Below are 13,981 nucleotides of genomic sequence, written 5' to 3'. Positions count from 1 at the left end.
AGGAGATCGATTGATATGATGATACAGGACTTACGTGAATGTTGAAGGAGTTGGTAAGGGTTGGCTTTTTTGTATAGCTTGCTTATTTGCTTTACACTTAGAAATATACGCACGAAGGGTCAACAGCAGATGATGGTTGGGTTTCATGGTTAAACTGTATTTGTGCTGCTGGTATAGATACACAGAAACCGTGTGAGTCCATTATTCCTTGTTGGTGCACGACCTTGTATTTATGTTGTTATTCCTTGTACAAGCTTCTTTATATATATATATATATATATATATATTCCTTTGGCGGATCAAAATAAATAAAAAATATTTTGAGCCTTGTGGACGAGATTCTAGAGGGTAATTTGAAGAAAAAGATCATTGTAAACAGTTGTAGCATTTGTTGCTAGAGAAATGATTATTTGGACTCACCAGGTTCACTAGAGCAGACTTGGCTTTAACTTTTTTAGACAGCTTCAAATTAATTCCATTTTTCATTATCAAATTGATATGAAGCACATGATCAAATCTTTCACAGTTTTTATTATAGTACAAAGATTAGCTTCACATGAATGGATGTTCTTTTTAATATAAGCAATGATTTTTATTAGATATATGTTTCAAAGTTTTAATTAAAAAAATCAACATGTCATTATTTATTAGAAGAATCTGATGACAAAATTGTGCGAAACTTATCTGATTTTTCTTCGTTTTCTTAACCCAAATCGACAAAAAATGTTAAGTGTGTGCTTTTTTTTCATCTGCACAAAAACCATAACAAAGTTTAAGTATTTTTTTCATTCTGCCATGAAAAAATAGATAAATACACAGAAAAGAAAAATCAAAGGCCATAAAGGAAGGAGAGGGAGGATATAGAAGGATTATATAATGGGGGTATCAAAAAATTGGTATTGAATAGGCTGAATGAACAAGCTGGTTCTTCCTCAGAAAAGGGGCTCTCTAGTTCTGTTTTTTTTATTTTTTTATTTTCTTGGATTGCAGCCTTGTAACAGATTTCTACCCCTATGATACAGCTCTAATTCAGTATCAACATTACTTTAGTTTTACCATTGCAATATCAAAAGAAATATTTACATCTAAAAAATACCATAGTTATTTACATAAATACCCAGCATCATAGTTATTAATCTCGGATAGTGGTACAACAAAGGGACTGGTCATATTATAATACAAACTAAATAATTTATACTGCACATACAAAATACAAATACTCAAAAATAATATACCCAAAATTAAATAAATTCATGATAAATAAGTCACAGTTTACACTCAGAATCACCATCAATCAAGGAGCAATAAGAATATAGAATGAAGTCAAAATATGAAAGATGATGGTCAAATTATCAGGGTAAAAAAACAGAAAACACATTAGACAAAAATTACAAAAATGTGAACGGTTGAATATTAAGGAAGAAAAAAACCCCAAAAAGGAGAAAAAAAAAAACAGACATTTGTGAGCTCTGAAATGCTAACAGAGTGAGCTCTAATGCAAGAACAGAAAACTGTGATTGGTCATTGGCCAGAGGTCGGCCAGGGCAGAAAAAGATGCTAGCAATGATATCTATTATCTATCTATTACTATATATTAGAAGTTTTCCCCTCCTCTCTCTCTCTCTCTCCCCCTGCCACATGTCATTATGTGGTTAAAATTTTCCCGCCAAAGCTACAATACACAACTAAGGAGCTTTTTTTGGGTACTCCCAAAAAGCTCTATTGAAACGGAATCAAAACAGCATGGTTAATATTTAATCAAATATTAATTGTTTCGACTTCTGACCATATATAATTATTGCAAATATTAATTACTTTACAAAATTAAGAAAGTATTTTCATTGAACTGACAGAAATATTCTTATTTAATAATTACTCATAAATATTTTAACTGATCTTGCATTAATTAATATTTTTATTAAGTGTATATTATTTTAAAATATAAAGATAAGAAAATATAGAAAATTATTTTTAACAAAATATTTCTCTAACATTTATGTTTGTAAACAGTACTAATTTTGTTGCATTTCATTTTTGTTGGAAAAGCTCTCCTAATTGTGGATACCCCTTAGCCTACCTTACTTGTGGCCTCTTTAGGTGGTGATTTAGTCCAACATCAACTAAAGATAAAATCAAACTAAAATATATAAGTGTGGGACAAACTTCACCTTATAAACCGATTTTGTATGATTGAGTTAGGCCTATAACCCACTTTCTAAAATGGTACTAGAGTCTATTCTAGATCCATCGTTGGGTCACCTGCATTTGGCACACTCTAGGCTGAAAGTCCTGGGAGTGAGGTGTAACATCCCAATTTTCATAAACTAGATTAAAAAGGATTTTTATTTATAAATAAATAGAGTTTTAAAAAAATGATGAGATTTTATAAATAAAATAAATAAGATATAATTATTAATTAAAATAGTGATTTAAGAGAAAATAAAAAGGGTATTTTATTTATTTGTTTGATAGAGAATAAAATAAAGTTTACTTTTTTATAAAATAATAAATAAATAAATAGAGTAGACTTAGCTATAAATAGTGTTAGGTCAGTTTTTCACACTGACGGTGCCTTTTCTTTTCCTCATTTTTTCGTTTTTCTCATTCTCCTTTCAAAACCCTTTCTTTTCCCGCATCCCACCAAACCTATCTCAGAAAAATGACGATCTGGGACGTATTCACCGTTGGATCGTCGTGAAATTTGATTACCACGTTCGAAACCAAATTCTGAGCATTCTCACCATTGGGAATTGCAAAAACATGTCGGAGCTAAGAGAAATACCCTTCGCACCGTACCTTTCTCTTTTCCCGCAAAAACCCAGAACTGTCTCAGTAAAACTATAATCCCGGTTTCGATAACCGTTGGATTTTCATTCAATTTGGATATTTTGTTCACAATTCAATTGTTCACACTTCCACCGTTGGGATTTGCGAAATAATATTCGTGGAGGGAGAAAAAGGAATCACATGAAGACAGTACAAGTGGAGACTTCAATCACTTCTCCGTCTCTCTAACGTTTGGGAACTCTATCAGAGCAGTTGGAGGAAAAACCGAAGGAATTTTAGGAAACGCTAGAGATGCCGCTGTCACTGTCGGAAGACACATGAGTCCGCTTAGAGGTAAGGGATGAGTTTGTCGCAATTGAGGGTTAGAATGAACATGTGTAGGGATCCTTAGAGAACTAAATTTGGGTTTATTTTGGGATGTTTATTGAATTATAACTTTTCCTTTATGATTATAAAAACAATATTATTGTGTTCTATGTACCAATTGATGTCCTGATGAGAATTGATTGATAAACTTGAGTGCTCTTGATGTCTTTGTGTTTAACCCATGATTTTAATTAATTGATTTTGATACAATTGTGAGAAACTATTTCAGAGGTTTTACACCCCATGTTGTGATAAAATCTTTTGTATAAATTGTTATGTTTAGGTTATGAAATGATGATTCAAACTGTGCGTATGTGATAAATGGAACATGTGACGGATGATGAAATACATGTGTATTGAGATTAAATGTATGTATTGAGTTGTGAACTATGAACTGTGCAATCACACAATTGTAAGACCCTTTAAGGGCGACGAGTATTGTGATGGGGTCCACTGTGGGAAACCGACGAGTTAAAATAATTTTGAAAACAATTGAGTAAATGTGTGTATTGCATAGTTGTATTTGGGAACCCGACGAGTTAAAATAATTTTAAAATAATTATTGTAAAACTTTTACTTAATTATTCATTCATTGATCATTGTTATATATTTTACATTTATGTAATATAGTATATTCTTAAATTATTATATACTCCAATAATGGTTTTTAGTAATTATAAAAAATTATTTGTAGTTATTAAAATGGACTATGATTCGGAGAAACATATCTAATTTTTCTTTTTTCTTTTTCTTAAATATATGTCATAAAATTTTAAAATATGTTGAAGAATCTGATGATAAAAACTATGAGAAACATATCTAATCTTTCTTCTCTTTCTTAACCCAAATGGACAAAAAATGTTATGTGTATTTAAATCAGGATTTATTGCACTAAATTTGTTAAGAAATTGTTTTTAGCTCCTGCATCTTTCGCCTAATTTATTTCCAATTTTATTAGAGCAATTATTAAAAGATTAAATAAATTTATCTCTGAAATAAAATATATTCATTTATCGAAGGGTTAAACCCTAGAAACATTGGGACATATATATATGCACTGTTCACGAAGGTGCATGTCTTGATAGGTACAGAATTTGGATTCAGAGTGTTTCGGCGCTTCGCTGAAAGTCATAGAAACATGTGACCAGAGAAGAAACCATGGTCGTCATTCCTCTGTAACGAAATCATCAAGGAAATCTTGTCTTGTCTTCCCGTGAAACCTTTGATCCAATTCAAGTGTGTGTGCAAGGAATGGAACTCCTTCATTTCAGAACCCTATTTCATCAAATTGCACCTTAGCAAATCTGCTGCAAAGGACGATTTGGAACACCTTCAATTGATAAAAAAATGTCTGCCTCGGATCCATCCCTGAAATCCACATGGAATCGTGTGATGTAAGTTCGATATTCCATTCCCTACAAATTGAAACGTTCTTGTTCAATTTCGCAAACATGCCAGGTTACCATCTGGTCGGTTCATGTAATGGGTTGCATTGTGAGGTTAGCGAAATACCAGAAGGATACTGTGTTTGTTTCTGGAACAAGGCGACAAGGGTCATATCCAGAGAATCGCAAAGGCTGTCTTTTTCCCCGGGCATTGGTCGTAGAACAATGTTTGGGTTTGGCTATGATCCGTCGAGTGACAAATACAAGGTTGTAGCAATTGCGTTGACTATGCTCTCACTTGACGTATCTGAAAAGACAGAGATGAAAGTTTATGGCGCGGGTGACAGTAGTTGGAGAAACCTTAAAGGTTTTCCTGTTCTTTGGACTTTACCTAAAGTTGGTGGAGTGTATCTGAGTGGAACCCTTAATTGGGTTGTTATTATGGGAAAAGAAACCATTCATTCTGAAATCGTAATTATTTCTGTTGACCTAGAGAAGGAGACTTGCATATCACTGTTTCTTCCCGACGATTTTTGCTTTTTTGATACAAATATTGGAGTTTTTAGAGACTCGCTGTGCGTTTGGCAAGATAGCAACACCCATCTTGGCTTGTGGCAGATGAGGAAGTTTGGAGATGACAAGTCTTGCATTCAATTAATAAATTTTAGTTATTTACATCTTAATATTCATCCTTATGAAGAAAAATCCATGATTTTACCATTGTGCATGTCTAACAACGGAGACTTCTTCATACTGAAATTCACTAGAAATGTTGATGATGAATCCAAACAATTCTGTATAACCAGGGGGATGGTAAGTCTCAAGTTTCTGTCGTTCCCTCAGATAGTTTCAGAACGTTGTTGTGGCGCAACCTCAAGATTTTTACCAAAAGTTTGGTCATACCTTATTGAAATTCTACAGATGTAAGTTCTTGATTACCCTATTTAATTGGCATCATCTAATTTCTGTCTTTTCAATTATATAATGATAATCTCGAACGCTTTGTCAGATGTTTAATACTTTCACTTAATTATGTGAGATCTAATCTATATCATGTATTAACATATATTCTTCTATTGGGTTGTGAATTACTACTAGAAATGTAGCATCTGGTAACCAATTTATTAGCATGTAAAGAAATATTGTGGATTCTAATAAAATGTCATTTGTTAACATTTATACAAATTGTTACTGTTGCCTGCTTCTCTTTTGTTATCACTACCATTATCAAATTAGTAAGCTGATATATCTGTGTTGGGCATCATATTACATTCTTAGATAAAATTAGATATAAATTTCATTTATAAGAAAATTTAAGAAAAGAAGTAATGAAACCACTGCATGTGAATTCAAGGATTCATTCATCAGCATCTCAATCTTAATCTGTGCTATCTTTGTCTGATCTCTCCGACCTATGCTCTCTCTCTCTGTCTTTCTTTGACATGTTTTCTCTCCCTCTCTTTCTCCAAATGCGAGCTTCATCAATCTCTGCGACACTAGATCTGAATATTTGTGCTATTTTTACTGTATGACTTTAGCTTTGAACGATTTCAACCTATAATCACAGGTTTTATACTTTTTGATATATATGTCGGTTTCCATTTTACATTTGCATTCGAGCAAAGCAATCTTTTTTGTGATTTATTCTCGGTCATTCACCTCTTTCATTGCTTTGTAAGTTTTGAATCGTAATTACAGGATTTTAGTGAAATAGAAGTTAGATCATTCTACAGATCCTTGGTCATTTCATATTTCATTGATTCTTACTTCTACAATTTCATTCTACAGATCATTGGTCACAGGTTTTATACTTTCTGATATATATTTCTTGCATCGGCATGCTACATCTGTTAAACTTTGCTTAACCAACTTTCTAAGACTTTCAACTAACAAAGTTTTTTTTTGCAGGTACGGAGACAGAAAGAATGGTACATTATACTGTAGTATTTATGTCGCTAGTTCTTTAAATTGGAATATCATCATTGAGAAACAGATACTGATGCGTTGTTGTAACTGTGACAATTATTAGCACTATGGCTAATATATTTCAGACATAATTGACTTTATATATATGTTCAATTCAGTTTTCAATTTATCAGGTTTCAACTGTTCCTTGGAAACGATACCTGGCTATAATACACATAGTCTAAACTCTTAACTGTTATAGTTGAATCCCTTAGATGCAATGTGATCTTGCTGGTCGAGTGCAACCTCGAGTTTCTTAGAGGTTGTATCAAAAACTGATACTTGACACAATGCCTCAATACCAATTAAGCTGAAATTCTCCACCGACTTTGCAGGTGGTTATACACATAGATGGATTCTTAACTCTTAAGTTTATTTAATTTTCTAATATATTAAATTTTTCTTAACTCATATTATAGACTAATTAGTATACTATCTTTTTTATTACAGCAGTGTTACTAAATATATTGAAAAGATTGGAATTTATGTGACACATGTTCAACGCAATTATACACTAGCAACTTTCATAAAAGCATGCTGAACGAATTGGATTCAAGCCTATATATAAGAAGTTTTCTAATAAATCTCATTTGCTAAAATGATGTAAATAATATTTTCTAGTATTTTAAATCATGATCCAGTTATAGAAGCAGTTACTAGAAGGTAGATCAGTTACAATTTTCACCGGTCGGGCAAATTTCCATTACATTTTGTGTGACTCCAGATGATATTGATTGTCCCTATGCTCGATCCTTGATCAGCTTACAGGTTATGACTCAAAACCTGATTTTAGTGGTCATACTCATATCATTATCATTACATGCTAAGTCCTCATGGTTCATGATGAAGTCTGTATATAAAAATACTACATGCATGTATGTGTACATTATGGAAAAATACTGCCAACACCTTATGTTGGGGGAAATGTCTTGAAAATTATGACCAGGCCTTGCTTAAAGGTAGGTGTAGCTTTGGAGTGTCGATCACAAATGTTAAATTGAAAATTTTAGTTATGTAAATTTGAGTCTAGTTTATCTATTCTGGATAAATGTACCAAGTTACTTGCTTCAGGGAATAGAAGAGAAGACTGCCAACTTGAAAGGAAGTGAGAAGGCTCTAGTTGCACGGCATGAAGCTAGTCATGCTGTAGTAGGTACTGCAGTAGCAAACCTTCTTGCTGGACAGCCACATGTTGAGGTAAACCATGGAAAATGTTCTATTTTTGGCCATTAAATATGTCAATGCCATTGCAGATATGTGGATGATGCTTGGACCAAGTTACTTGTCTGCTTGAATTTTTGGATTTGTCACACTATTGAACTATAATTATTCTCAAATACTCTGATTGATGATTTGTTGTTCATACAGGCTCTGGTTATCAGACTCCTGGTTTAATGACTTGTGACCAAAATTGGTTAATTTCAGTTTTTATTTTTAGGTGTGGACTTTGGAATATCTTATTTTAGAATTCATTTATCTTGTTTTATGGTGGGAAATTAAAGAAAAGTATAAATCTGTTATGTGTGATATTCAACGATAATAAAACAAGTAATAAATCAAATATTCTGGTCCATTTTGTAAATACACTAGTGCTTTATGGGTGTGCCTCTTGGCACTCCCACTAGTCCCGCTGCTCTAACAATTTTTTTATCCTCAAAATACCCTTCAATGAATACTTGTTCCTTATTTCTTGTCTAACAAGTAATTGTTATATTTACGCTGATTCCTTATGATTAAAAATAATGATTTGTTAATTTAAAAACCATTTTATTGTTTTTTAATTCCTAATTAACCTCACTTATGTGATTTTTTTTCTGTTTTCATTTTTTTTCTTTACTTTACTATATAAGACACACTAAATTCAGGTTTTCAATAATAAAAACTGAAGAATATATTCCTTCATGATGGATAAGTTGAAGTTTCCTCCACAAGATTCCTTTAAAGAATATACTTATTGTATATATATACTTTTGAAGTGTGGTTCTACTGGTAGATAAGAAAATTAAAATTGTATTAATTTGAAGGGCTAATCTTACTGTTTTGGAGGGTCTTGGTGCTCATTTAGAAGGTAACTCTACGTGCTGTATTTTATATTTGGTGATTGGTGGAATGTATGTGTTGATTGCCAAAAAATTTATAGTGAATACTTGCAATTTTTAAAACATAAATAAATGGTTAGTATCTATGTTTAGGGATAAGGCTTAACTATAAAATTGAAGGTCTTATATGTAGTATGTCATACTTATATCCTGTTGCCACCAATATTTTCATAGTTTTCTTGTTAGCATGTTAATTTCTTTTGTTGTTATGTTCATTTTGTACTGTATTAATTAAATTCCTATGCGTGTAATGTATGGTATTCTTTTCCAAGGTTGGATTTTATACAAGAAAAGCCAGTAACTAAATGATGAATATCCTTAAGTTTGCATCATTTATTTTCCGCCTTCTTGCAAACTATGTCTAAATGAAATTGAAAGCTCTTTTTTCTTTCTATGCATTTATTACAATTCTTTCTCAATTATGACAAGTACATATATAATAATTTTGAATGATTTTTGTTCACCAATTTTTTGTGCATATAGTTAAAGTAAGATTTAAATTTTGATAATTGTTTTTATATTTACATGCAACATAAGTTGATAAATTAAGCTTATATGTATATATATTTATTCGATGTTAATTTTTTTTGTTTTTATAGAAATATTATCTATATTTGATATTAAGAAGTTCTGGTAAAGTAAAATAATCAATATTAGCGTATCGTCAGAAATTAAAATATTCCTCATATATAATTTAATTTAAAATTTCATTTGAATTTTTTAATATTATTGCATGGTATAATTAGGGAAAAAATGTGACTTTCTTTTAAGTTTTAAGATTTTTTTCACCAAATCAATCATGAATTTAAAATTAATTTTATTGAGTAACAAAATATCATCATGTTGGGAAGAGAGACGATTTTTATCAAATACGATTTGTAAATTCTATAGTTAATTATGGTGAGTTTTTATTTGATAAAAAAATATTACTGTAGGTTTTTTTAATTTTTTTTTAAATTCTAAGATTGTAATTAGAAAAATTATCTTAAATTCTATAGATTCTAAGTTGACTTTTGGAAAAACCATCTTAGGCAGGGTTTAGAGAAATTTGTAGGGGTCACCATGGAAGCTTTCTTGTGGGGTCTTATGATAATAAACTAGAGAAAGCTTTAAATTCTAAAATGAATCAAAGCATTATTGTTCTAACTTTCATTTGTGAAATGTTGTCAAAATGTTAAACAACTCAGAAACAAATTAAAGTTAGACTCAGACCTGAAATTTGCAAAAGAAAGATTCGAAAGAATTGAAAGTTTTGAAGAGGCAATATGCGGCACTACCAAAACAAGAAAAATTTAGCATTTACCAGCAGTAATTGTTATTAGCTTTTGTTTATTTGATTTGGGTAATATAGATAGGTACCAGGGTAAGCAGGATTTTATTACAAAAGATTTATCTATTGAAGTTTTATTTATTTTTCTTTAAATAATTTAATTTATATAAAATAATTACGCATCATCTTTCTTGTTTTTCGTACCTTAGAATTTCATACCATATAGCAGTATTGTTATGAGAAAACATATTAACATCTGAATTGTTAAACATTAAAAACATGTACACATGTATGAACTTTTTGCGTGAAAGTATATTGATATTTGAATTGCTAAGATATATATATATATATTTCATTTTAATTGTCGAACCTTTCTCTAGTTTATTATCATAATAATTTTAATATGAAAATTTTTCCCTATATTCTGTCTCTTCTCGCCTAACTAAAGATTTATTGAAGATTTTTTTATCAGATTATTTAAATTCTTGTTTCTATTTTTTCATTCCAATTAAATTTGGAGAGCATTTTATTTATTATTTGTTTATAGTTTTTTTTACTTCATTGTCATAATAGTTTAAAAACTTTATAATTTTTTTTTACTGAAAATTTTCTTATTGTAAAACTTTTATGTAATTTAGTAAAAAAATTGCAAAATTTCCTCACTGTTACGCAATTTTTTCCATCTACTCTATTAATTCAATTTACAAAACTATTTTTACGTAGTGATTATAAAATATATTATATTCTTAAATTATTATACACTCAAATAATAGTTTTTAGTAATTATAAAAAAACATTATTCTTTAGTTATTAAAATGGATATCATCTAAAATAAATATAATTATTTTCCCAAACTAAATACTATGCAGAGCAAAGGCCCATAAATAGTGAGAAACATATCTAACTTTTCTTTTTTCTTTTTCTTAAATATATCTCGTAAAATTTTAAAATATGTTTAAGAGTCTGATGACAAAAATTGTAAGAAACATATCTAATTTTTCTTATTTCTCTTAATCCAAATGGACAAAAAAATGTTATGTGTATTTAACTGAGGATTTATTGCACTAAGTTTGTTAAGAAATCTGCCTTGTTTTTAGCTCTGCATCTTATGCCTGATTTATTTCCAATTTTATTACAGCTTTTATTAAAAGATTAACTAAATTTATCTCTCTAGTTATATTCACTGTTCAGGAAGATGTGTTGAGAAGTACATAATTTTGATTTAGAGTGTGTTGTCACTTCGCTGAAAGCCACAAAAACATGTAATCAGAAAAACAATCACGGTCGCTAAAAGAAAAGTGTAGGATTTCAAGTTAGGAACCAGAGTTGTTAAATTATAGAGCAATGCATGAGGTGTTAAAAGGAAAGTGTAGGATTCAAAGTTAGGAACCTGAGGTGTTAAATTGTAACGTATTGTATTAAATACGTTTCAAAATAAGTGTGAAGTCATAGGTATTGTATAATTCATGTGTAGTGGCTGCATGTAAAAGTTTTAGGGATTGGACTTGAATAAGAAAAATGAGACCCTAATGGATTCTTCAGAGTCTAGGCCTTGAGGGTAAATACACTCGGTTTGAGTGCTCCTTTAAATCTATGTTGATCTCATATGGTTAGAACATTCACGCTAAACAGAATAACCCTAATTGATCACCTTATGATTTCTTTTAATAAGAGTGACCTCCTTACCCATTGTGTGGTGTATTTTATTATGTACTCCTAGGTGCCCTAGTGTTATTTTTCACTGACAAGATACCACATTCAATATAGGATTGAGTCTTAGTATATATGTTGCATAACGTCTGTGTAATGATCATTGTGACTTGCTACGTGATGGTGGGTAATGAATTGTGTGTGAGAGATGTTGTGTTGTACTTGAGATGTTTTGTTATGAACATGTGATTAATGTGAAGGTATAGAATATGATTTTGTGATTAAATCCTTAGGACAAGTGATGTTACACAATGATTGGTAAAATGATGTGAATTATGTTAAGTTAAGCTTGTGATATTTTTACTATATATGTGTGTGTCTTCGTTTATCTCTACCTGTTTAAAAATGTGATAATTCACTCCTCATGTGTTGTTTATGTTTGGATCATGTGATGATCTTAAACCTTGTGTTTGTGAGAGCAAATGGCTAGGTGAATTACTTTAAGAAACCTTGTGATGGAGGACTCCGAGACACAATATTTTGATAGGATGTGACATTGGAACAAGAGTTTTTATTTTAATTGCATGACGTATCAAACATGTCATTTTACTTTATTTGATAAACTTGAATAGTCTTGTTTTAAGTCATAAATATTTCTAAGAAATTTTATTTGGTAACAGTGAAGCGAATGTGAACATTACCCACGTGGACTGATTTACGATTTTATTGAATAAAATTGATTTAATTAGATTCCGTATTTTATATATGTTTTTTTTCATTTATATGTATGTTGGAGTAAAAGGACGATTCTAAGTGGTACATTAACGATGGCAGTGAGTAGATTGACGATGTACTTATACTGCAAAATCAATTTTTATTAAAACCTCAAGTGGCATATAAGCATGGACTTGTGATTTTTTCAGAAATGGGGCTACTCATTACTCATTAAGAATGATTTCTTTTTTTTTTTAGGTGAATGAAAAATTATTTCAAGTAAAAACTTTTACGCCCATATAGAATACCTATTGATCTCTTATGATAAATAATTTTCTGATATCAACAGACGATAAAATTAAAATGAAGAAAAATTGTGCGGACAGAAATTAAATCAATTATTTTTACTAAAAAGGTTGAAAAGAAATGTAACACCGAAATGACAAAAACATTAATTTTAGGATCAAGCTGATTAATCACACTAGACAAAAAAGTTAGAATTAAAGTTGAAGTTTAATTTTTAAATATTATTAGTGTAAAAAAATTATATGATTAATTAATTAGATATTTTCTTAAATGAAATTTTTTAAAATAATTATGAATAATATGAGAGATCAAGTAATATCAAGAGTTACTTTTAAAAAGTTGGTTTTCATCTTCTCCCTTCATTTTCTTATATATAATCAAATGATTCTAAATTTCTAATGAATAACTCACTTTTCATCTTAACCCTTCTTTGCGTATACAAACATAAAATTCATACATCAATAAAACTATTAAATTGCATCAAAAACTCAAATACATGCATTGCTTTTAAAACATTACAAATACTCACAACTGTATTATTACTAAAAGTGACTTAAAATTAGAATTACTCATTTTTTGAAATTAACTATACTTTTTTCAAATTAACTATAATAACCAATAATTTATAGTCAATGTTAAAAAAAAATATAATAAAAAATGAATAATTTATAGTCAATGTTAAAAAAAATATAATAAAAAATGACAAGTTTTATATTAAACTTTTTAAGGATCAAATTTTCTAAACAAGCCCTCCCCTCAGCTACACCATTATTCTCCTCTTGCAGATGCAGATGTAATACCTAAATATAACATACAAATCCGTCACAAATAAAAATGCACTGTACCATATCATCTGCTACTACAAAAATATAAGCATTTCATCAGGCAGAACTCCAACCCCCCAACAATATAGGAATACAAAGCACCAGCTCCGCTGAGACTAAATAAATAAAGTCGAAAAAGTTACTGGCTCCTTCTGTGAAAGGATTAAACAAATAAACCTTACCAAGAATAATTTCACATCTCCATCCCTCCCAATGGTTCCAACTAGTTACCTGCTTTTGCACTAAAAAAAATTGTTTCTTGATACACAAGGAATAAGATAAGGTGATATGGAACAAGTGAACGTGGTTGTTTTCTCCATCACTGATTTAAAAATATTTGCAGACACCAATGGCAGATGCATACACCAGAAATTTTGTATTCACAAAACTTTGAATTGGCTTTTGCTCATAAAAATTACTCCTATCCCAATTATCTAACAGACTAATAATACATTCACTAATCTAGTAGAACAAAAAATAAAGTGTTCCTCTGCACAAGGGCAGAGAGAACGAGACAAAAAAAAAAAATAACAAAGGAAAATTACAAGGAAAGAAGAGACGATCCTGTACACATGCCTCTATATTCGTCTCTTACCAAAGAAAATACTCTAAAAA

This window comes from Glycine max, chromosome 18 (assembly GCF_000004515.6).
Source record: "Glycine max cultivar Williams 82 chromosome 18, Glycine_max_v4.0, whole genome shotgun sequence".
NCBI lineage: Eukaryota > Viridiplantae > Streptophyta > Magnoliopsida > Fabales > Fabaceae > Glycine > Glycine max.
This window is presented reverse-complemented; position numbering follows the sequence as displayed.